Source organism: Pelecanus crispus, chromosome 13, assembly GCF_030463565.1.
Source record: "Pelecanus crispus isolate bPelCri1 chromosome 13, bPelCri1.pri, whole genome shotgun sequence".
Taxonomy (NCBI): Eukaryota; Metazoa; Chordata; class Aves; order Pelecaniformes; family Pelecanidae; genus Pelecanus; species Pelecanus crispus.
In genome coordinates, this window is record NC_134655.1 from 15,791,827 (window position 1) to 15,817,456 (window position 25,630).

At 48.4% G+C, this 25,630-nt stretch overlaps 1 protein-coding gene and 1 pseudogene across 1 annotated transcript in view; both read right to left on the bottom strand.

Moving 5' to 3' along the window:
- Nucleotides 1-25,630, bottom strand: part of HS6ST2 (heparan sulfate 6-O-sulfotransferase 2) — a 131,611-nt gene that overhangs the window by 46,830 nt on the left and 59,151 nt on the right. The window lies entirely within an intron of this gene.
- On the bottom strand, nucleotides 4,819-4,996 carry LOC142594861 (U1 spliceosomal RNA; annotated as a pseudogene).

Below are 25,630 nucleotides of genomic sequence, written 5' to 3' on the forward strand. Positions count from 1 at the left end.
CTCCCTGATTACTAGGAAAAGCTTGAAAATGTGATCTCTACAGGCTTGGTATAAACAAATAAAGAAAACCCAAGTTTGGCTCTGATCCTGCAAAGCACTTAAGCGCATGCTTAGCTTTGCAAAATCAATGGGACTTTGTGAGCTTCTAGAGAACTCCAGGCACACAAGAGATCTGTGGGATCAAATCAGGAAAAAAATCTTAAGGTCTTAAGCCTTAACCTAATGGTTCCAGCTTCTCTAAAGCCTGGCTCATCATTTTTAATTTAAACACTGAGGACTGAGCTTAATATGTTTGCAAAAAAATATTTACTCAGCAGTCTTTAGAAAGGTGAAAGGTCTTTGCAGACCTTCAGAGGCTGAAGGGATCTAACAGGGCTGCTGTCGACTGCCCACTCCAGTGTCCCCAGGCAGCAGTCTGGAAGGGCAGCAGCCCCAAAAAATTAAGAGACACCTCCAAGATCCCTACTTGCCTCCATCTTAATTGCAGCACTTTTTCCAGTACCTTCAACATAAACATTACTTCCATGCCTGTGCTACTTCAAGTCCACAAGACTTAAAATGGAATAAACCCTAGAAAATTGTTATTGCACTTCACACCAAACTGTTACAGCCTCAGTTACAACCTTGAAAAGCAAAATAACAGGAGCTGTCTATGTTTTGAAGCTTTTGGTAAAAAAATTTTAAAAAATTAAAACTATTCTGTTCAAATGTCTACTAAGCACCGAATGGCCCAATGAGTCTTCAACCAATGTATTTGTTCATATCAGCTAACAAGAAAAAGTGACTATTGGCAAGACCTCAGAATCAGCGAGATCTTTAGATGCCTATTTTTCTTCATCAAATCATACAATCCTGAAAACCAACATGCTTCTGATGGGAATTCACTGTTTTAGCATCTCCCCCAGGGTCATTTCAAGCAGATACTGACAATAGGAAAATCAATGCCACACTCAACACCACCTTCTTCTTCCACTACTAGTTCTTTCTAATAAGTCTGAACGAGTAAGACTGGACAGTTGCCTGATGAGGCTCACAGCCTTTACCACTGCGATCACAGGAGGACAGCAAAGGGAAAGGCAGCGCTCCTCTCCCACCCGAAGTGCCCATCGTACCACCATGGTGGTTCTTCTAAAGAACCCAACTAGACATCTTAGCAGATCAAATGGAAGCTGATACAGTACAAGAAAAACAACAAAACAGCGACTGCACAGAATTAAAGAAGAGGGGAAGAAAAAGTGAACAAAAAAATGTTGTACTGTAAAGCAAGCTAAAGTGCTTTCCAGCCGGTAATGAAGTGGACTAAACCTCTGCTAGCTCCTTTTTTTAAACCTGACTATTTGCAATCAAAAGCAGGATATAGAAGACACTGAAAGGCTATTAACAAACTACATTTTGAATTATTCCTTCATAGTAGCTGTTAAACTATAAACATGCATTCTAGTAGTGCTCATTTCTCATGTTTCCCCCCAAATGTTATTTTTACTGCTGGATTGCAATGATAAACACCAGAGACTCAGATATTTCTTCCATTTCCTATGAAAACGAAGGTGCATTCCCCCAGCAATGTATTCACCAAAGCACCAATCACATTTTTTAAAGTAAGTGGATTTAATGATGAGAACTGCTGAACAAATCTTCAGCAAATGGTGTTTATTGCCTATGCGAATGTTAACCATGCCACGCCAGCTGATATACAGGTCCTTAAAGCACTCAGCTCCCTGTATTTATAGGTATAGCTCTCCCGCTCCGCAGCATGAATTAGCTGAGCAAAGCCTGGCCATTTCCATACCCTCCCGCCACCCTCCAGCGCCGTCGCGATTTGCATTGCAGCCTTGCACGCTCATCCGAGCGCACCTTTGCTGTGAAATTCATTCCTGCCTGAAGCTTTGCAAAGATTAAAAAGCCTTATGTTCCGCAGTTGGTTTTCATAAAGCGCTTCTCGACTACCTTAGAAAGGGACCTTTTCTAAACAGAAGGGTTTAGATAATTTCTTTCTGATGATGGGTTAAGTGATGAGTGATGTGTCCAAGCGTGGGATATCCATGTGCCCATGTGGATTTTCCCCCAAAAGCAGAAATCATCTTGCAATTCCTGTAGGCCACCTGATTCAACTTTGAAGCTGGCCCTGCTATGAGCAAAGGGTTGCAAAAGAGATGGGCAGAGACCCCTTCCAACCTACCCCAGCCTCTGACTCCACGCTGACACCGATGTATCAGCAGACAGCCCAGAAATGCAGATGTGCAATTCGCTGCCCAAGCAGCACGACGGCACTATCCAAAAGCAGCTGCAGACCGCCTCAATACTGCAAGCAGCGTGATATTCCCAATTCAGAGGCTGGCTCCTCTGACACAGACCATTTATTTTGCCATCTCCGCAGCCTCTGTGGAAGACCACGTCCCCCCAGCACAGACCCTGAGCTGAAACGGCTCGGGACTCACCCACTGTCACCTGTGCTTTGGGCACTGGACAGACCTTGCCTTCACATTCCTCTGTAAAATCAGCCTCTCCAGAGGCATAAACTTTGCATACCACAAGGCAGGAGAAAAAATATTAGAAGAAAATCTGAATATTAAGAATTTTTTTAAAAGTTATTCACTGAATACCGTAGTCTAAAACTAATTTTTAATAGCCTGACTCCTTTTCAAGTTGACTGTTTTTCTCAGTCAAGAGTCTGCGCTTGCAGCGATCTTGAGAAAACAGGGAAATTGCACACACAGTAAAACAGAGCAAGCCAAGGACAAAGACACAAACCTTATCGTTGATTTGGATTTTGCAAGATTCCCCGAGATTTTTCTTTTTTTTTTGTCAGTCTGATTAATGCTATTTTAATGTGCAATATTTTGTGTTTAATAACCCCGGCCTTGCTTCTGAAAGGAGGAAAAGGTTTTACAGTTCAGCATTTTACAGTCAGTTTTGCAAAGGGCTACCACTAGATTGCATCCATAATTTTTTATGCTGCCACCTCCGACAGCAGATGGCAAACTGCCAAGACTGAGTCTAACCGCCTGCCTGAAACGGTAATGTTTTGGGGCTGCGAGGGGACAAAATGGGGCTGCAAAAAGCAGAAATGGGGAAAAAAAAAAAAAAAAAAGCAAAGCAACATAATTTCCCTAGGGCTGCTAATAAGAATTACCCAAGTATGTATTTATTTCAGAGGTGAACTACTCAAACAGGGCAAAGAAAGGAAAAAAAAGAAAAAAGAAATCTTCACTCCTTCCCCCAGTCATTGCCCATCCCAGCCTGAGATTATTTGCACTAATAAAAGCGGGGTGGAAAGAATATTAAACATCTGAAAAGCATTCAGCATCAGTCTCCTGCATCATTCCTCTGCAAAAGGACCTGAAGGCAAGGAGGCAAGAGCTGTCCCAGGAGAGCCACTGCGTACCTGCTGCGGGTGCTCCCGAGAGAGGGGTGCTGCTGAGGGCAAAATCCCCACCCAAGGGAGACCCCCGATTCCTGCTACACCACCTCCTGCAGATGGTTAGGTCCGGACCCAGAGCCAGGCCTAAAACACAGCCGAGAAACTTGCTGTGCTACAAATGGTTGGCTTTACTTCATGTGTCTTTGCTTTTCCAAGGAGCAAAGAGCTAGGGTTTTATTAGGATAAATTCCTTCCATAGGAAGGGCTTCACTTTTAATTACATCGTTTTAAGGTTATAAATTGTTTTCTGGCCCTTATACATAATTAAATATAGACGTTCTCCGAGCTTAATGTCAGTTTAAATTCCAGGCCAGAGCAAGTAATTTGTTTGCATGTTCAGTGAACAAACCATTTCTTGCAGGTTTCAAAGAACTGTGCTCATGCATCATGTATAAAGGTTGCCTTTCTCCAAGCTGAAAGGTCAAGCACAGCAGACCCGAAATTACACTTGGCCCTCTAAGGAGGAAGTGAGGGCCCCTAAAAAACAGAAATCAAACTTCTGATCTGCCTGTCTTGAAAACCTAATAGTTCCCAATTTTCCAGGCCAGCTAATGCCTGAGTCGCCAGCGTGATCTCAAATGCTCCCACACTGGCTTGTGTCAACACAAGCGCAGACAGGAGGCTGGCCATGCACATCTCTTGGGGCAATTGCACAAGGACTTGGAATTACACTCCCTGGGGTCATTTAACTCAGCGCTGATGGCAAGCCACAGGCCAGGAGAGACCGTCAGACCAGATGTAAAAATGCATGTAAAATAAACACTCACGCCTCCCGACCTCTCTGCACCATCAATGTTTGCCCAACTACAGCGGGGTACAATTGCTGGCTGGAGACGTGTGAGAAATGGGCTGATGAGGACCATTCACAGTGGGGAGCACGGGCTCTCCTCGCCTCAGGGCTCCCGGTCAAGCTCTGCTTGGGGTGGACGGCAGCAGGATGGCACCCGAATGCCCACACCCCGGACGTGCGGCCGCACTGCTGGGCAGGCACCCCCTGAACAAGGCACTGGGCCACCCCCAGACTACTCTGAACCAGCAGCCTGACTGCTACCCTCCTGCATAAAAATGGCTTAAACCAAACTTGGTCTTCCAAAAATGAGATCATTAACCTTTTTCTATAAAGACCCTGCCCACTATTTAATTATTTAAGGTTGCTCCTCCTAGACCTGACTGAGTTGCAATGATTTCTGCACCCGCCACCAGTGAGATGTGCATGGAGGAAGGGGGCTGTCAAGACACAGTCTGCCACAAAATTTCAGAGGAATCACAGAATGCTTTGGGTTGGAAGGGACCTTCAGAGATCACCTAGCCCAACCTCCCTGCAGTGAGCAGGGACATCTTTAACTAGATCAGGTTGCTCAGAGCCCTGTCCAACCTGACCTTGAATGTTTCTACGGATGGGGCCTCCACAAAAAAAAAAAAAAAAAAAAATTCCCCCACTACCACAGATTCTGCAGTTGTGTTTCCAGCATTTGGTGAAATTGCAGGGGTCAGCACACCCAGACTGCAGGGGGTGAGCCTCGCCCTGGGAAAACCACCTACCTGATCATGGTGTCTCCCCTGCCAGGTAAGCAGGGGACCTTGCTGCTCCCTAGGGAACAACCTTTTTCCAGCATGGAGCTGCCAAGTCATCCACAGAGGCAGCCTTACAAGGAGCAGGCTGGGTTCTCCCTGTCTCCATGCCAAAAGGCACAAGAAATGCTCCTCCCATGAGAAACATCAAGTTACTAACCCCAGGTTTTGCCCATCCACTGTGGATGCATCCTTTTCTAAAAAAACATTGTTTGATCCCCTAAAAAAAGCACTGGAAAGACACCAAAATCATTGCTGCTCAGTAATTGCTAGTGATTTTGCCCAGCTTACAAGTACAGAGCTTTTACCCCTTTTATTTCAATACCACTGCAAAAGTTAGCTGGCATGGCAATACCTGGCCCATTTCTTGACTTATTTTGCACCACTGTTGGTAACAGATGTTTTACAAGTCAAGTGCTCCACTGAGACTGACACAGGTAACTTGTTCGTACTCAGATGCACCTTCACAACCACTGCAATTTTGAGGCTTCCACAGGACTGATATAAAAAGTAGCAAAACTTTGTGGATTTTCCCCTTAGAAAGGAAAAGCAGTGTGGATTCACCTGGGGATGCAGACGGGCTGTGCAAGCAAGCAGTTTTATTTCCACTGTGCCTGGAGATCAGCCTCCCCTTTGACACCCACTCCAAACAAGCCAGGTCTGAAACCAGCCCAGAGTCGCAGCAAACCCCCACTTGCGCTTCACCCCGCCGGCGCCACAAGGCTGCGATGCTCCTGTCATTACCTGCAGCTTCCCACGCACAGCAGCATCACGGCGAGGGAGCTATTTTTGCCCTTTACGTAAGACAGGATTCGTAATTCTCTCCCTGTGCCCATGGCTCACCTTTCCTTGATACCGAGACCTTTTTTGGCCACCTCTGCAAGCATCTGCTGCATCACGGGCTCTGCAAATACCACCTGCCCCAGGACCCACCACCTGCTTTCGAGTTTTATCTATTTCAAAGCACAAAGAGGAAACCCTGCAGAAAAGTCAGGAGCACCCTGGCAGCTCTGATGCTGCACCAACATTTCTCCTCTCCACTGTTTCGCTGCAGTTTTTGTATTGACGGTTAAAGCACAGCCACACAAGGAAATCAGGCCCAGGTTATTCGGCTTCTGGCCTCTGGCTCTTGCTATGGATTCTCCACTAGATTAAAGAGCTCTTTAGTAGGTGTTATTTCCTTTGCAGGAAGGTATCTGTACACTAACCACATCCCCTTAGCCACCTTTGTGGCAATTTGAAAACAAGCTGAAAGCCAGGGAAGAATGCTTGCATCGCCCTCCGGCACTCACTTTGGGTATCTTTTTTAAGGAGCTGGTCCCCGTAGTGCCGTGGCGTGGCCGGTGGGACAGCGCCGTGGCCGGTGGGACAACATGCCTCCCCGCTGCCCAGCAAGCCCCGGCTGCCAGCAGCTCCCACGCCTTGTCCTTTGCATCATCCTCGGCATGGGGCACAGACCGTGGGGGAAAGACCGATGCTGGGATCGAGAGGGGACTCTCACCCTGTGCAAAAACAGGCAGGGATTCAGCCAGGTGATCCTCCTCTTCTCACTAAACATTTTCTGTGCTAAAATAACTGCTGAAGGCGGTTGGCCTCCTCTCCTCCAGCCAGGCTCGCGGTCCTGCGGCCGGGCTGCAAATGCTGCTGCTGGCTGCTGCCCACCAAGGCTCCTCTGAGCACCGGCCGGGCACACCCGCAGCACTGCGGTCGGGTGTCCCGAACAGATGGGAAATGAAAAAAATAAAGGAAAAAAAAAAATCAAATAATCTGATAGGTTTCTTCAGCCTATTTACTTTTTTTTTTTTTAAGTATTTCCCAATCGGCTGCACAATAATTTATTTGCCATGTTGTTAATTATGCATTATTGACTTAATACATGGTAATTTATGTTGACGATGGCAATATTTCTCTGTGCTGAAGGTGCTGGATGATGACTAGTCACCAAGAGAGATGCTACTACCTAGGCTGAACAATATGCTTCACAGCCATTAAAGACACCAGTTGTTTGGATGCTAACTTTGAGGAGGCATAGGAAACAGCAAAAATGCCTAAAACATCCTGCTAAAATTTCTCTTCACTGAGTCATTTCAGAACTTGTTTCTTCATAGGAGCAACAGGGTTTGGCACTACTTCATCACATGGGGTTAAAAGGGAGAGGATGGAGGAAGGTAAGTGACAGTCGTACAGGAAACTCCATATTTCGCTATCAATAGTTAATCTACTGTGTCACATTTCTTAGAGAACTAAATGAAATGCAGTGAGCGCCGTGTAAAATTGGAGCTAGGGAGCAAAATGATTTTGTAGAGCAAATAACTATCTCATACTGGCTGTTTTATGCCCTATTGAACAACCAGCAGTTTATGAAAACAAAGTTTCATAAATATCAGTGGAGATTTCCTTCCCATGCAGGAAAAACTCTGTGCATTTACAGGGGCTCAAATGAGAGCGGGAAGAGCGACCCGAGGGCTGAGGAGCAGGTCCCCGGCCAGCGCTGGCTGGGTCTGGTCTAGAGAGCAGCAAAAAGCCTGGGGCAGAGAGCTGGGAGGGTCTTCCTGGGGAGCAGCATCGCTGCTTCGCTCCGCGCGGCCACAGCTGGAGAGGCTCAGCAGCTGGAGCAGCCCAGGGAGCCTAAGGAAACCCACGATCGGGGTGTGGAGCACCGGGGTCCCCTGAAGCCTTGCTGCTGCTGGTTGAGGCCCCGGCACCTCCGGCTGAGAGGGGCCAGAGCGCAGCACTCGGCACACGGATGCAATTGCAATGGGGAAAAAAGGGCAGCTTTTGGTGCTCTCCTGGTCAATTCCTAGGAGAAGGGATAGAGGAAGACTCCTGGGATTGCCCCTGATGACTGTGAAAAGTAGGAGGGTTTTTCAGAAAGACTGCAGGGAAGATAAAAAAACCCCATGCAAAGCACAGACAGGCTTACAGAGGCTTCTTGTCCTGAGCCAGGGCTCATCCAGGAGAAGACATGCTGAGTCTTCTACAGCATTAAGATCCAAACAGAAACAGCCTCGTCATTAAACCACCTGGTGTTGGTGGTAACACACGGCTGTTTGCATCATTAAGAGTCATTTTCACATACAAGTCTCAAAGCCTTTAGCCAGAGCTTCGAATGCTGACCCGTCTCTTTAGACCTGCCTTTGTACAAGTTGGTGTATCACCCACGGCGTATTACCTCGGGCCACAGCGGTAGCTGGGAGGACTTGACAGAGACACGAAAATGTATTACTTTCATCTCAAATAGAAACCTGTCACCTCCATGACTCAACCTCACCTACAGCGTAGGAGTAAGTCTGACTTTAGTTACAAAGCCAGGGTTTCTGCCAGATACTATCACAATTAGAAATTCTATTTCTAACACCTCAAGTAGACCTTTTTTTTTTTTTTTTTTAAAGTTAAATCATGGCGAATCTAAGTTAACTTCTATTAAATGAGTTGGGAACAAACACTTAATACAGCAATCAAATATTTTCCTCTGCTGCCCTCTCTCATTCCTCACCTCCAAAAACAACTAATGGCATCGGCACAACACACAGACACATGCCAGCTTTGTTTATGGGATACTCCAAGACACACAGAACAACTTTTTGTCTGGATTTCCCAAGGACAAGCAGAGTTTAAGAAAAACATGCACTTACTGTGAACCACGTTGGAAATGTTTCACATAACCTATGGCCAAGCAAGAAATCTGGATTGAAGAATTATCGACCCACCTCTGAAAGCCATTTCACTGCGGGAAAAACACAATCTGAGTGTCACTGGGTCTGAGGAGAAGTGCTAACTCCCAAAGTATCAAGGCCCTGAAAGCAACCCAATAAAATCTAGGTTTTATGAAGTTTCCTTGCAAGAAGCCTTCATCAGTTACAGCCCCCACGGGAAGTGGCAGCTGGCTAGCACCGAGGGCCATGTTTTTGCCATCATGTGCTAACGTCGGCTATATTTTATACCTCTCTGGTCAACACCGCAGCAGGACATAAGGCTGAGGCTGAGCATACCATCATTTTCATGCCTCCCTTTGTCCCTCTGAGCTACACCACAAAGGTCACCCTGCACCCCTCTCCCCTCCCCACGGCTCTGCCGGGCTCCATGAGCAGGGGGGCCACGCTCCCCGCTGGATGCAGTCTGCTCGCACGGCTGGTGTGAGAGAGGGCAAGTGAAGGAGAAGGTTGCTGTCGGCAGCTGACTTTCCTGGGCTGACCCTTTGATAGCTTTTTTTATGTTTAAATGATGTGATAAAAATCAGCAATGAATTATGCAGCATCAATTGATAAGTCCAGCCCCAACAGTTCTTGAGAATCCCATTTTAAAGTTAAATTGGAGTTTGATCCTTTCTATCAAAGATTTAATAAACTAAGCGAGGCATATGCTGCGCTCTCCACCGAATCGCCCTCCAACAGGCAGGGGTGCCCTGTCCCCCCCCATCCCCGAGCGTATGGGAAGCCCAGGAGCTCTCACTGCAATGACCCTGCCCTCCCGCATAAGAACAGTGCCCGCAAAACAAAGGTCTTGCCCTTCCCTATGCTGCAAGCAGGTAAATTAGCAGGCAAGTTTCTTCTACCTGGTTGGTAAACAGTAACCTTGCAGATAGCACAGCCTCGCTGGCAGCGTGGAGGGGGAAATACCCATCACCAGCACTATCATACAGCACCCCTACAAGCTGTCACCCAAAGAAGAGCAACAGGTTTTTCTCTTTTGCTTTTGCTCAGTTTCTGACTTTTCCAAGACATCTTCACTGTGTAAGTCTGCAAGTCTCATATCTGATTCTTTTCTCAGCAGAGCTGAACCTAGAAAGCACCCCTGGTCCTACCCCAACATGCTCTCCTACTCTGGGAGGGTGACGACTGCCGAACTGACCCCAGGGCAACTGGCCATTCTCTCCTGTGTGGATCCATCAGCAAGAAAAACAGCTGGAGCCATTAACAGGACAAGTATTTTGACAGATGAACTATCACAACACCACTTGCTGTAACATTTCATACTGCAGCCAGCTCCTCTCTTGCCAAATGATGGAAGACCAAATCAGCAAAAGTGAGGGGTTTTTTGTTTGTCCATCTGTTTTCCCCACTCTGGGCAGCAATTTTAAAGATCCCAGCCATGAATACTTTAGTAGAGAGGCTGAATGGACACCTTTCTGAAACATTAACCGCAGTTCAGGTTTCCAGACCTCTGGGGCTTGCCCTGTGAGCACCTTTTGGAGATGCTGCTGAACGTCTAGCAACTCAGGTAGGATGGCTGGGCCAGGAGGTAAAGTGAGCAATACCGATGCAACAGTAATGCTGCCTTCTGGTTTCATATAAACACGTACTACAGCGGAGAGGCCTGAGACACATCACATGCAGACAAGACAGTCTTTTCCCAAAAAAAGCCGGCCTTAATGAAGTCGAGCCTCATAACAGCTTCTGCTCTTGCAGCACTGGGCAAGGCACATGGTGAACCAGCATCCCATCACACATCCTGCTGTACGCACTTTAAAAGGACTCGGAAAGTTTCGAGGTAACATGCACGCCCAGAGTCAGGTGCAACAGTGGGATGGGGTGCTAGGGGTTAAGTGCAAGATCCCCATGATCCCAGCATCCAGCAAGGCAGCACTGGAGATGCCAAGCTCAAATATCATCTTCTGGAAGCTGAGCAGATCCCCACTGCGTGATCATTCTCCATCCAACAGTCTGAAAAAAAGGACACCGAATAGAACCAATCCAAACATGCAGAATGGGAACACCCAACCCAGCCCCATCGCAGAGCTACAGCCTTAATGGAGCCACTACAGAGGGGAAAAACAGCAACATGTACCTCTAACAAAAGCTTTTATAAAGCCCTGAAAGGCTGCGTGCTGTGAGCCGCGTCAGCCCGCTCCACTCCAGGTCCTGACTTCCTGTACCTTGCCCGTGACGTAACCAAAATGGACAATTTAATTAATTAAATTAAAATGCATTAAGCAATCCAGCAGGAAGGCAGGGCAGCCTATTTCAGTTCTTCTGAAGTACCAATTATTACAGCAGGGGGAAGAAAACAGCCATCATCATAGCCCCAGTGACATTAAAAATAAAATCCAGGGGAAAAAAATAAGCACGAGCAATAGCAAAGCACAATGTGCAATGGCAGCCCAGTATGAATTGGGAACAAGAACAGCCGCCGCTGAGAAAAATGGGCAGGGACAAGAGCGAAGTAGGCAAGCCTGCCTGCTCCCTGCCGTCACTCCAGGGCAGTCCCAAACCAGGAGTGGCGAAAGGCACGCTACACCTACCCATGGACCACACCAGATAGCAGAGTCACAAAGCCCCAAAATGAGCCAGTCTCTCCTTAATTTGAAGCCAAACGGCTTCCAACCAGGAATGCAATGTGGCCTGGAGAAGGGATCAGTCTCCTCGTCAAGAAAATCCATCTCTGCGCCAACAGCATTTTTACAGAGGAGGATACCCTTGGAAATGCCAGGGTACGAGAGCGCCCGCATCCCAGCTGGAGTACCTGAGCACCACCACCACCACCAAGCCTACTGCCTGGCCTGGTGGCAGACATGAGCATAAAACACCTCCTTGTCCACTGATGCTGCGTGTAGGAGGAAATTTCACTGTCCCCACAGGAAACGGCCTTCAATTAAAGCCAATGCCTTGTACAAGCTATTTGTTCCTGTATCTAAGGCAACCTTCAGTGGCTCCACAGGCACGGGGACATTGTCTCCAAAGGAGAAAGTTTCTTCTTGAGCACGTTAGTGCAATTCCTTTGAGCTCCCAACAAATAAAAATTGAATTGCTCCCAAGTTGACTTGCTCCCAACAAATAAAAGCTGACCTGCTCCCAAGTTGACTTGCTCCCAACAAATAAACCAAACAAAATAAACAATAAAATATTGCCCCAGAAGGAGATTTGGTTGGAAGCTGGCCCCTGGCTTCATCCACAGCATGTTGTACAACTGGCCTATGTGCTACATGTTGGTCCCTTCCCTCCCCAAAAACCTGCCTGCCCCAAAGCAAGGGGCCACCTCAATGTCACAGGCCAATGCACCATTTGAGCTGTTGCCACAGCCAGGTTGCAGCATCCAGATCCAAGTAAGGCCTGATTCTGCAATGATGTTCAGCTATAGCCATCCTCAATCGAGAGTGGGAAGGAGCACCAGGGGATAGCTAAAGAGATCTCCCAAGGAGAGTGTCTTCCAGTGGGACCCCTTCTGCAGCAGTCCTCCAAAGCCAATGCAATGCTATGCTCTCCTACTGAACCTCCCAAGCTTCAGCAGGGCCACGGTAAGGCAGAAGACTGTTCTGTTTTTATTAAACTCCAAGCTTTTCTGCCATGCCCGGAGATCTAGACACGCAGCATCTATTATTAGAGCATTTATCTTCTGGTACAAGGTGTGTCATACATATACCCCCAAGAGCCACAGGCGAGAGATGCGGGCATGGGGTTGGAATAACTTGCTGATATTTCACTTTTGCAAATAAAACCAGAGAAAGGATTGCAGACACAGGATGCCAAGCAGATAGCTGAAAGGACTGATTTGGATCGACAGCTATGGGTTCCTGCAGCCGCAGGAGCAAGGTTAAGACAGAAAAATGTTCCTGTAAAATATCAGTTTATCATAGCCACCTACATGGGTCCTCCCTCATCTTTTCACAAGGATAATAATAAACAGTTTCTCCATTATTTCCCTATTTCCCATCCTGCACAGAGCAAGCACCACCGCCAAGATCAAAAAGTTCTTGCAACGGATCGCAAGCCTGATTCCTCTCCTGTGTCCTGCGGACTTCTGAAGGAACCCGCAGAGCCATTATCAGTGCTGGCTCCCATCAATGAGCCTTTCATGTGCTAAAGCCTCGTATTGACACTCACTTATTTATAGCAACTGCACTGCACCATTCATTTAAACACATCAGCATTTGTGAATAAAAGATAAAATGGACTTTGAAGCATTGGCCTCAGAACACGCCAGCCAGAAACAGGAGACAAAGCTCTCTAAAGGTGAAGCTGTAATGGTTGTTGTCCCTCAGCTCTCTGCAACCTGACCTGTACCTGCAGAGGATGCATCTCCGTTCTCCGAGCATCCCTCTTTCCAGCCAACCTGAACAGCACCAAAGGGCTCCAGTATTTCTTGGCTTCAGCCAGCTTGCCTTTAAACAACAACTGCTCTTAATTATTTCTTTTGATTTAGTACATTCCAGGTACCAAATGCCTGCCACAGAACTCCTCTGCCATCGTGTTCAGTGTCACCTGTCAACATAATAACCACAACAACAATTTATTCACCACCCCTCATTGAGACTTACTAGCAGAAAACAGACAGAACTATTCATGACTCTACTCCAAAGAGCAAACCAGCTGATGGGAGAGCAGGAGAAGGGCTCTAATCCCCTCCAGCTGCAGCAAACATGTTACAAGAGTGCAAGGGTAAGCTAAAAACATTGAGAAAATCCAGGGACAATATGAAAGATTTAGCAACCATGGTCTGACATGCCTGCTTTTCATTTCAGATCATGTATTGGTGAGGTCAATTTTTAATTAAGTGAAAACCAGTGATGGAACTTCAAGCCTGGATCTCTGAGTGGCAGAAGGGTGAGATCAATGCCGAGGAAACTGGGATGCAGAGACAGCATCCAAGAGCGTGGCCTTTTCAAACCTCTCTGCAAACACAAGGGCCCACTCAGGACCAAAACAGCCCAATTCAGGGCCTGTCTCATGCCAGCCTAAAGCAGCTGAACCAGGGTTAATTTGGATTTAAGTGAGTGTAAAGGAGAAGAAAGTCAAGCCTCCAGGAATCAGCGTTGACATTCATGTGGCTTTATGACACAACTCACAATATTTTATATTCTTAAAGTTTCAGCTTTTGGCATCTTGGGTTTCCAGTTATAAAACATTTGGGTCTTTGTCATTCTGGAAGTGAATAATAAGAAAACAACCAAAAATTCAATGTGATCCAAGTGCATCCAAAAAGCTCAAGATACAAAGAAGTTGCTGCTCCCACATTATTGTGATTTCATGTTTCAGTCAAACATATTTCATGGGGAGACACTGCCGCGAGTGAGCTCAGGTCATGGTTGCTGCGACGTGGGGCATCACACACACATTATTAGTCATGCAAATCATGATGCAATTTGAGCTTAAATCCTCATAGATCTCAAATGTCTTTGAGAATCATCCAAGAGCTCGATTAAGAGGCTGAATTTCAACTTGGCCAAGCCCATTAATGGATGATCATCAGGCACCTCCAACATGCTCCTGCAGTCCCCGCACCGTGTAGATCTTAACTCATGGGACTCCAGTGGGAACACTCCCACACAGCTCTCCATGTAAACGCTCCAGCATCCAGATGTGCACGAGCAGGTATTTATCAGGTACACCTTGTTTTAGTGATATTTTTCTGGACAACTTCTGGATCACAACCAAACAGAAGCATATTCTACAGCAAAGAAACTTGAGCATTTTTTTTAAACCTTTATCCTGTTATTTTGCTTCTGAAAAAAATTCAGAGGCACAAGCAAGTGAGAAAGTAGAGGCAACGTGTGTGTGACCCACAGGAGATGTCTGTCTTCCCCAGGTACACAGACCCCAGCCTTACATGCTCTCTGGCTGTATCACTGAATCTGGGCGAGCATCAGTGATGTGACATATGAGGAACAGTTGATTAGGATAAATCTTTGCACATAAATCAGCATAATGGCAACATTTATAACCACTGCTTTTGATCAGTCTGGTTTACGCCGTACCACGAGCTCAGCACCACCAGCTGCTTGCCTTAATTATGTCAAGAGCCCACGCGGGCCAGGGAAGCGCTTCCTTCCCCCATCTCTCCTCACCCCTTTAAGACCATCATATTCTTTTCTGTCTCTGGTACCTGGCCATAGCAGGATGCCCGACCCACTTTCACAAATACAAAATCCTGCATTTAGTTGGTTAATTATAAGGAGGAAAACATTTTTTTTCTCCCTGCAGCACCACAATATGTGATAAAATGCTATACTTTAAAAAGGTGAAAGACTTCATTGGAAGCAGCATGTTACCTAGACTATCTTTTTCAGCACAGAGACCACAGGCAAACACTCCCTTTCCATGGGGAGGGCTTTCTACAGGAGTAGAGTATGTTTGAGTTAACTTGCTTTACTCTGCACTGGGATGAGCAGCACTGGCAGCCAGTATGAGGGGCAGCAATATAATGTAGCAGCTCCGACGGTCTCACTTGGCACAGAAAAAATACAAATCTCCCCTTCAAACATCTTCTGAAGCCTCTCTCCCACAAGTGAATTAGCCTGCAGGAAACAACCTAGTTTGCTCAACAGTAAGTGCACAATTTTGTGCTAATGCACAGTTCTGGGTCCGCAGGAGTACCACACTCCTGTGGCCAGGCATAGCAGGCAACCGCTGCTGAAATCAATATTGCTTATCAATGAAGGGGAAAATACATCCAAGCCTTTGAAGACTTCTAAGCTCATTGTAATGAAGCTTCCTGCTCTAATCTAGCCTGTGCACACAACAAAACCAGCCAGGCTTCTGTTTGCAATTCCTGCATTTTAAATAATTCACAAAGAAATCAAGAGAGCTTATCACAGCGCACCGGGAATCGCAGCAGATGAGGTTTTGCTGCCGCACTCCTCCCTGGGATGCCTGTTGCTCGTGGTTCTGAAGTCCTACTTCACGGCCCCAAGCAGATTCCAGGCTTCAGGGCTACAGCTGGGAGCAGTGCTCTGGAGAAGATGCTCGCAGAGAAGCACTGGGATGGGACCTGGACCCAGCTTTGATTCTGCAGCTGCTGATCACGCAAGAAACACACGTTGTCTGATCCTTGCAGGAATGACCCTTCTCATCTCAAACATCCTGGGATCAGCCCAGGGCAAAGGACCGCTCACATACCTGGAGGACACCTGAACCCCATGCTCCAGATGTCCTCTGCAGAATTCTCCCACCATGTGGGGAAACACTGAGGTTTTACTAGAGTGGTCTGCTGTATAAAAGAGCAGTGGTGGAAAAAAGCGAGGCCTTTGTTAGCCAAAGCAGAGGCAGAAGCAGACCTTGGTGCACCAAGTCAGGCCTTGCAGGGCTTTGCATCCCCCTGGGAGCAAAGAGCATGTGGAGACCTCCTTGGCGGAGAGGGCTGCGGACCCTGAGTAGTGGGCTCTGCCACAGCACCTCCGTGCTGAGCAGGGTGCAGCCGCCCCTGGCACCGTATCCCCCCGGGATACCCTGGGGCTGGCCTCCCACAAGCCATCACTGATGCAGCAGTCCTGGTCACTGCCAGCAGCCCGGCTCCATCCTCAGTCCACCCCAGACAAGCAGGGGTGCCCAGGCAAGGACACGCCTTGGAAGAACAGAAAGCACACAATGTTGGTGGACGGGCACATGTGTGGGTACACATGTGGGAATGGGCGGGAACACCAGGAAACCTCCCTAGGGAGACACAGTCTGACACCACAGTGAGAACACGTCTTCAGCGCAACGTTTTCCCTTGTTCTCTTTCGCTTCAGCATTTCCACTCAACCATGTCCAGCCAAGCTGTTGTTACTGGCCACAGCACTGCTGCCCCCGCGGCTGAATTAGTGCTTCTCCTACAGCCAGCTCCACTCTTGCCTTAAGGGCTGCCAGAGAGGGGGTAGAAGGCGGCTCCTTCCAGCAGCCACCTCCCGGCATGGACGTGCAACACTTGTATAATTCACTTTGAAGTTCCCAGCCTCCAGGCGCAAAGCAGCAACCAACATACAGTTGATCTCGCTCTATAAACTCCCAGTCAAGACAGTGTTTCTCAGCACTGGCATCTTCCCTGGTGGGTTTGTAAACACCAGAACTGCTTTGCCCTCCTCAAGGAACGGCTTTTTTAGAGGTAAGAAGGTAGCAACTGTTTCCCTGGGTCAGATGCCTATACAGCCAGATGCCCCGCAGAGGCAGGGGCTGCTGGAAGTGATCGGATGCCCGGCACACATCTGCTGCAGCTTCATCTCTTGCACCTTTATGTTTTGCTTTCCTATGACATGCACTTGCTGCCAGCAGCTATTTTTCTTCTTCCAGTTTTACTTTTAAAAAACAGGAAGTCAGCTTGCTTTCCTGATAAAAACCAGGAAGTCTGAGGAGCAACTTTATCTGAAGGATCTGTTTTTCAAATGATGAAGAACTGGGGGAAATTGAACCAGAGCAGTTCACCTGGCTTGGAAGCAACTCTCTGGTTCCTTTTTCCCCAGAAACCTCCCTGAGTGACTACGTTCATCAGCCACATGGCAGGAGCCCAGCCAAAAATACAGAGCCACCTCTGCAGGGGCTCACCTACCCCCAGCCTCTCCCCTGGGCCCCCCCGTGCTCCCAGACCTCAGCCCACCCTGGAGAACTGAGGGCAGCCAAGAGGCATCGCTGCTCAGCACTGGGCTACAGCCCAGAACTCACCAAGGACCAGAAACAACTCGTTTCTCCATGAACTGCTTGTATAGCTGCCTCCAACCCACAGACGGCACCATGTCCCTAATGCCCCTCACGCATTTCTGGGACCCCAGAGGATGATGAGTGGAGGGTGCAATGAGAGGGCTCCTGGAGCAGACCCGAGCAGCTGGGTGGGACAGGCCAGCGTCCCACGCACGAGGCACAAGCCAGCCCGCTGCACAGCCCCCCCTGCCAGGCCTTCGACAGAGTGGCGAGAAAACCCCCAGAGAAAGCTGCTAACACTCTGCAGCCCATTTGCGTAAATCTAGTACATTTTCCCCTCCCCTGAGAGCCACAGTACTTCTCGGCCCCAGCCTTTTAATCTGATGCTCACATTTAAGTGTTCTGCTAATTAAACAATCCATTGGAAAGCTGCTGCTGCGATGCCTCCCTCTCCCTCGCGCCTCCCTCGCCAGAGCAGGGCAGCACCATGGAGCAGTACCAGCAGCCTGCCAGCGCTAATAGCTTTGGGAATAAGACGGCATCGGCCCCAGAGAGCACCAAACCCCCACAGCTTGGGGATTATGTTACACTTCAACTTGTCATCCATCAAAACCCAGAAACCGATTTCACCCAGTGAAAGAAAAATCGATAGCTTTCTCTTTCAGCACCAGGGGATGTATTCTGTTTCCTCTCCCAGAGGGTCTTAATCAAGGGACATGATCCCAGATAACGTACCAGTCACAGTTTTGCAGCAGGTAAGGACACGTGGGACATCACAGTGGGTTTTAGCCATGGGCCACTTCTCTGGGTCAAAATGCATTTCTGCTAAGAGGCTGAGGTTCAACCAAAGCGTTAGATGGACCAACGCAGGTCAAGTCATGCAGGGCGCTGCCAGAAGGACAACACCACGCACTCCAGAAGCTGAGCTGGAGATAGCACTGGTGAAAACTTTGCTTCCCACTGAATGGTTATCAGCAGCATCCCTCTGCCAGCAAGTCACCTTGCCTTGCACAAACGTAGCTGTACGCCTGCAACATCTGTGAGATGAGGTGCGGGAGCACTACAGCACCCAGAAGCGCCGGGAGGGGAGGCTGGAGATGCAGAGTACTTCTTGGCAGGAAGAAAGCACTCGTAACCTATCACTGAACACCCTGCCGGGGCTAATTGCTACATTAGACATCTGAACAAACAACACTAATCACCACATTAAACAACTACAATTAATGCCGCGCTGACAAGCAAAGTGCCACACTGCATGCAACACCTCCATCTTCGGTGCTCTACGCAACCACCCCGACACCAGGTCAGCCGCAGGGTCTGAACCTGGTCTCACCAGCTCCAGACGCTCCTACTAACCAAACCCATGGTGGGGCCATTTCCCCCGACTGCCCATGAACAGAGCAGCAGGACACAGCATCAGTGCCTTGCTTTCCTTTTTTTGGCATGTCCTTTGCAGAACGCACCTGGAAGGTGGGCAGAGATGTGTTGCTGAGTAGCATTTTACTCTTGAAACCTTTTGCATTTTGCTCCTCTCTTCCAGAGCAGACAGGGAATACTCTTGGGATTGGAAAGGTATTTTAGCACTGCGGTAGTTTCTGAGCTCCTGGAGGAAGCACAGTGACAAGGGACAGACAGGGACACAACAGCATTTTCAGCCCTGACACCGCACGCAGAGCCAGATCTGGCTCCCAACGCTACGCAGTGCCCGAGGCAGCTCACCGACAGCCCATAACTCTGCTGGGACCAGCCGGCACGGCCAAGCCTCCCGCCAACTGGGAGACGCCACGGAGAGCTGGGCTGTTTTTAGAGCCTCTGGCTTGGCAATGATTCATTTCATTTATTTACAAAAACAGCATTTTTGCAGCAAGGTTGGGTTAAAAGCATAAATAAAACATTTTACATTGCACTGGATTTTCACACAAGGAATCAATAGGGTTTTGATTTAGTAATAATGAGAAGAGAGCTCTGTTTATTACCTGTCAGAAGGGCAACAAAAAGCACCAAAGGGTCTCACTTGCCCTCGGCACTTCCAAGCAGCCACTTGGCAGTGGCGGTGCTCCTGGCCAGGGAGCAGCCTGTGGCACCCCACATTGCTGGGAGAACACCCCAAACCAGGCAAGCAGATACACAGCTTGCTTTTACACTTTTTCCCCTTTAACTTTTCCCCGTACCCTCACTGGTTTGGGGTCTCTGACCCTTTTCCATCGTGGTTTCCAGGTGTTCAGACTGAGGGGGTTTGCATTAAAAGCAGCACCTACATCTGAAGCATCTTTGCTCCGCACACAGGACCTGCAGCCGGGGATGGTGGGGGACAACCCAGCCACCCCCCTGCAGCAAGGTGCCCAAATCCCACAGCCTGGGCACTCTGCCCTCTGCCTGCACCTCCCTACCACCCCTCCACAGCATCTCCAAAATCCCATGTCCAAGACTGAAGACCATGCTGCTAACTAGCAAGGAGTCAGGGACACCGGACAGCTAGACCACAGAGCTGCTAACTTCTGTTTCTTTCTTCCCCCCAAAATCCATCCTGAGTTGACCGATGCTGAACCCAACGGAGAAACAAAGCAGTAGCTTTCCAGGAATAGATTATGGGGACCACGGGGTGCTGTTAGGACAAGAGGTCACTGAACCCTCTGCCTCTGAGCACCAGTGTCCACCCTTGTGCTGCTGCTGCTGCTGGAAGGAACGAACATGGGAGAAGCAAAAGAATCCCTGTGCCGGAGATCTCACTGCTAATTAGACACGACACACAGCTCTGCCTCGCTGTGGCCCTGGCAGACGTCACCCGGCACGGTCCGGGCACAGGGGAGCACGGGCCAAGGCAGGCATCGTCTCATTAACGCAGACCAAGTCCGAGCCTTGCCACATCCTCCTCCCCAGGCGGCAGCTCTTGGTTCCCACCAGATCCTTGTCCCTGGGATGGGAAAACACGGAAGCATGTACTTGTTTACTAATTCGTTCATCTGTATGTTTCCAGGCGAGGATGACGAAGGTCGCCCCAAGCCTGGAACAGCACCTAGCCCCCGCTCGGGGCTGTTCACTCCTCAGCCAAGGGAGCAGGAGCCCACGAGAGAATAAAACCCCCCAGACCTCTCCACAACTTCCAGAGTGATTTGCAAATCAAGTCTGCTCACGTAGATGTCATCAGATACACAGAACTTCCAGTTAACTAGTTTCTAATGTTATTAATTACCTGTCTTGCAAGTGTTTTACATCAGACGCGCAATGTTTAATTTCATACAGAAGAACCCAGAGCACTCAACTTCCAATATTAATCGGGAGGACTGTTTTTAATGCCTGTCTCATTTTCACAGCACAATACTAGTACTTACATGAGAAAAGCTCTGCTACGTCCCATCATCTGGCACTCAGTTATCATCAAGAAGCACAAGAACCACATGCTGTTGCTTAATTAAGTCCCTGTAGCTCAGGGGTCTGGGGGGGGGTATGTTTTGTTTTTCGTTAAGAAAAAGACCCCCCGGGTGCTCGGCACGGTTCCTGCAGTGCCCTGAGCCCCTCCGCAGAGCGCAGCCCTCGGGACTCACCAGGCAGCTTTTTTATTTTCCTCAAGACATTTGGATTGGAGTTTGCACTCGCTGCCTGTCCCTGAATGGGGCTGCTTCACAGTTTATTTTGGGAGGCTGAATATTGCACTTGGAGCACATTTCACAAAACGCTTATACTCCCTTTTGTCACGGAGCTGCGTGCTGCTTCCTTCATCGATCGCTCACCCCAAGCCTGAACAGAAGCAGGGAAGAGAGGAAGGGTGTGGGAAAACAACACATTTTAGCACTGTCTGTAAAATAGAAGGGCGCATCTCTCCGTGGGTGCATGTGCACAGAGAAAATATGCCCAGCTTTATTTGCACATAGTGATAATGACTGCAGCCATTAATGCTCCGAGTCACAGGCACCGTGCTCAGCGTGTCGGCAGCTGATGATGGAGGAGCTGTGTTCCTTGCAGAGAACAGTCCTGGGGACCAAAGGGGCCATCACCAAGCCCACGTCCTCAGCTGGCACAGCCGAGCAGCCCACCCCTCACTCAGGGTGGACCAGCAGCACCCAGGGGGGTTCCAGTCCTTGCAGCACTGCACCCGCGCTCCCCTGAAGCGAAAGCACCCAGCAGTTCCCCTGTAGCGAAAGCACCCGGTGGTTCCCCTGCGCTAGATGCTAACTTTAGGCCAGCTGGGTGTTATCTTTGCTAACTTGCATGGAAACCCCTACGATACTCCAGCCAAGGGCCCTCAGCTGCTTAAGACAGCTCTACAACTGGGTGAAGCAGGAGAGAGTATTGGCACAACTCCGATGACGAGGTGCTGTAGAAACTACGTTTCTATGGCAACACCGTATTACAAAGCTATTTGGATGTTCATTAGGGTTTTCTAATTCTCCTAAACCTGCTCAGTCCACAATTCCCATTTATTCCAAGATCACCTGCGTGATCCGCGTGACCCTCTGCAAACTGCACAGCAGACCCTTGCTTTGGAAGAGCTCTGCTTGCCCACCCCACCGGGGAGGAGACCTTCACTCCCGGTGTGCCAGGGGCCACGGCAGCTGCAGATGGAAGTGGAAGATGATGCTCTGTATCTCGGTTAAGGGAGTCAGGAAAATAACGGCATTTTGCGATGCTCTGTGAAACTCCCATTGTGGCACGCGGAACAATTTAAGCCTTAAAATAGACTGAGAACAAAAGGCTAAGATCATTAACAAAAAAACCCAGACAGTAAAAAGGTTCACAAACATAAATCAAGAGAACAGAAGAAAAACACTCGCCAAATCAACAGCACCACGTTTAGACAATTACCAGACGATAGAGCACAGCCATCTGCTAAAACATGGGCCCCATGAAGCAACAGGACAAACGCAGCACTGCTGATGCAAGAAAAGTCTTTGTTTCAAGAAAAATGCGTGCACTGTCACCAAAGTACTGCCCCTTAAACCACGTCACCCCCACAGGCACAATCTCCTGAACACCGGGTTCCTTAGGAAGCCCAGACCTCCCCAAGGAGGGTCCTTCCCCATCACAACCAGGAAAGGGGAAGGGGCCACACACACTGAATTGACCAAAAGAGCAACTAAGAATTAAGTCCCAGCTCTCGGGCACAGAGTCCCTTCTCCAGCCCCTCTTCTACCACCTTCCCCCTTGCAAAGAGCCCAGACTGAAAAAGCAGCTTTGGGGTCCATTCATAAGCACTCTGCTCAGCCCTCAGCACCTTGGGTGACGGCAGCAGTGAGGTCAGCTCGGAGCTAGAAGCAACTACAGCCCTGAAACTGCAACCTGCTCTTACAGAATAGTAAGGAAACCCACCCCAAAAAAATCCTTTTTCTCCCCTTGCAGCATGCAAGGTAACGGTGGAACTCGATGCTGCAGGCAGAGGGGAGGCAGGGATGCCAGCAGGTCTGAGAGGAGGATCTGCCACCTGCGGGCATCACCAGGATCTCTGGGTTTGCCGCAAAATCCAGTGTTCTTTGGAACAAAGAACGTGGTTTCAGACCTTGCACGTAACTTATCCTCCTTGGTTTAGGTTATGGTCTATCTCCACTTTCTGCTGAAGCACCATGGATCTGATCCCATTTAGCAATTCTTCTGTTTACTGCTGGGCAAGCATGGGGACTGTCCCATTTACACCTTGAAAACTGATACAAAACAACTGAAAAATTCAGACATTAAACTATACACTACTTTAGAAAAAACACAATGTTACGCTGGAAACTCCATAGAAAGGAATCAAGACCACTTTGCTGGTTTATTCAGGGTATACAAGACTTCATCCCCAGCGCTCGCTGTTTGCAATAAGACCCATGGCCATATCAGCAGCACCATCTGCGACTCCATCTGAGCTTATAAACTAAGCAATGCTGGGCACGGTGCTTTCAGCTAGAGAAGCTATTCTCTGCTTCCTCCATCGTGCAATGCCAACGACAACAAATTGTGTCTGTATATTACATCCCAGAAATGGCCCTGCTGCAGTAGCAGAGGTTACTTAAAGTTAAATCTAATGTAACATGCACTTAAATATGCACATGCAAAGGGGAAAAAAAAAAAAAAAAAAAAAAATCAATGTGGCACTTCAGGCACAAGTATCACTGAGTCTAGATGTCCATTACCAATTTAAGGTATTAGTTTAAGAACAGCTATAAAAATGGCCTCTGCAAACAAATCGTCCATTGCTAATAAATTTGCCAAAAGTGAAAAATTTACGGCATACTATAATTACATTTCCAAAGTTAGAGGAATCACCATGTGAAGCAAGAGCTCGTGGGATGCCACGGAAATGTGTCACCAGAGGAACACATTTTGGCTGGAGCAGAGAATGATGGAAACATGTTTGCTTATTTTTAGCCTCTAGAGGTCACAGCCTCCCAGTTAAATCCCTGAAATCAGCCGAGCAGTCTCTATTTTTGCTCCAATACATCATTTATAAGACATTGCAATCTTTTAAACAGCTCAATTTAAGGTTTCAATTTTGGGGACATCAAAAGAAACTTTGTCTGGTCTTTACAGCTCTATATAACCCCTGGGCTGAGCGCAGGAAGGGTGTCTGCGGTAATGCTTCGGCTTCTGCAAGCGGCACAGGTCCCATTCGCGACCCGTGGTGCTGAGACGACAGAAGCGGGTAGAACTGCCGAAGCATGAAATTGGTTTAAAATGATGAAGTGAAGATCCATTTTTCCTTTGAGATCAAACCGCATCTGAGAACGCTGACAGCAGTCTGTTTAATTCCCCTGAAATCTGATGCATGCCATTGTTTTTTCACCCCCTTATTTTCCTGTTCTGAAGCCAACACCAACCTGTGCTATACTCTCACCTGCGAGCTTTCCACCTGACCATATGTCACCGGGCAGTTTGGCAATAATTCCTTGAAATGGAGAGGAAGAAATGCCTCCCTCTCAATTCCTCCAGACTGCGAGAGATGAAGCACGGTGACCTGCGCCGTGCCACTCCAGAGATGCTCCCACAGCCGCCGCAACGCAGGGCCACCCCGCAGCAGCAGAGCCGACCGAGCAGAGCTCGCTGTTTCTGGCAGCGACAGACACCTCAATCCAACCCCCCCGACTGCTTCTTCGGCCCAAGCGGGGCAACCGCTTGGAGCCATTTTAACATTGCATGAAATGGCCAAAGGCTGCAAGGCCTCCTGGGGAGCGAGGAGGAAGAGGAGGGTGCTCAGATGATGGCGGATGCCGGGCTCCGCTGCGCCAGACACTTCACTCAGACACTTGAGTGCCAGACCCATGGTGCCACCCCAGGTAGACTGTACATTATCAGACCATACACCATAAAAGCATGCTCCGAGACCTTAAAAGGGCCTTCTTCCAGAGACAAATCAGCCCTCTCTTTTCACACTGTTCCTTGTTTATAAATAGTTCAAACTCATTAATAACTTAAAGGCAGGTGATGCTTGGTGTGGTTCAATTACAGCTGCACCATTTAGTGTATTGCCACCCTTTAGCATGCCTCCGCCATGTATTACCTTGTAACTCGGTAACAGGCCTCCTCACAGGGAGAAAAACCTTGACTTCCAAGCAAGCAAACTGGTTTTTGTCTAAACCAGAAGCTTTAACATGAAAGCACTGCTGCAGGTTCTCTTTCTGGACACAGAAAAGCTATGTCAGAAAAGCAGAAGCCCAGACCAAACCTGGATGTGCAAAATGAGGTCCTTATTTTGCAAATAATGCAGGTTAGGCAGTCAACCTTTTCCTCTCCTCCCTTCTACCTCAGTGACTGCCTGCCCCCATTGAAAGCCATCGATAGAAAAGCCAGACTTCAACTAACACATTGGGGGACCTGTCCAAGCCCTTGTATCCATGTCCTGCTATATCCAAATTTCTCTGGGGCCTGGAACAAATGTTAGAAACTCAGGTCATAAAAGAGCACAGCAGCAGCACCTGCATAAACTTCAACAAGGCGTCTTCATTTAAAAGCTACCTTTCCTGAAATCCTTTCCCCCATCCTCATTCCTATGGTAGGCAGAGCTCATGCAGGCAAGACAGTTCTAAAGAACCCCGACAACTCCCAATGCCTGGGAACAGCAGCCAAGAAAACATCCTGAAGGAATAAAAAAAAAAAAAAAAAATCAGCCCCCTCCAAACATTACATTTTATTGTTTTGCCGTTAAAAGAAACAAACACAACACCAAACACACAGGCATCTGCCAAGCACTTCTGCTTCACTTCAAAACTCACTTTGGGAAGGAGCTGTTTACTCCTCCCTCCGGTACAAAATGCTCCCCGTCCCGCTGGGCAGCGCAGCCTTCCCTCCACTGACGGGGGTCTCCCAGGAGGCACCCACAGCAGCACCCACCGCCAGGCAC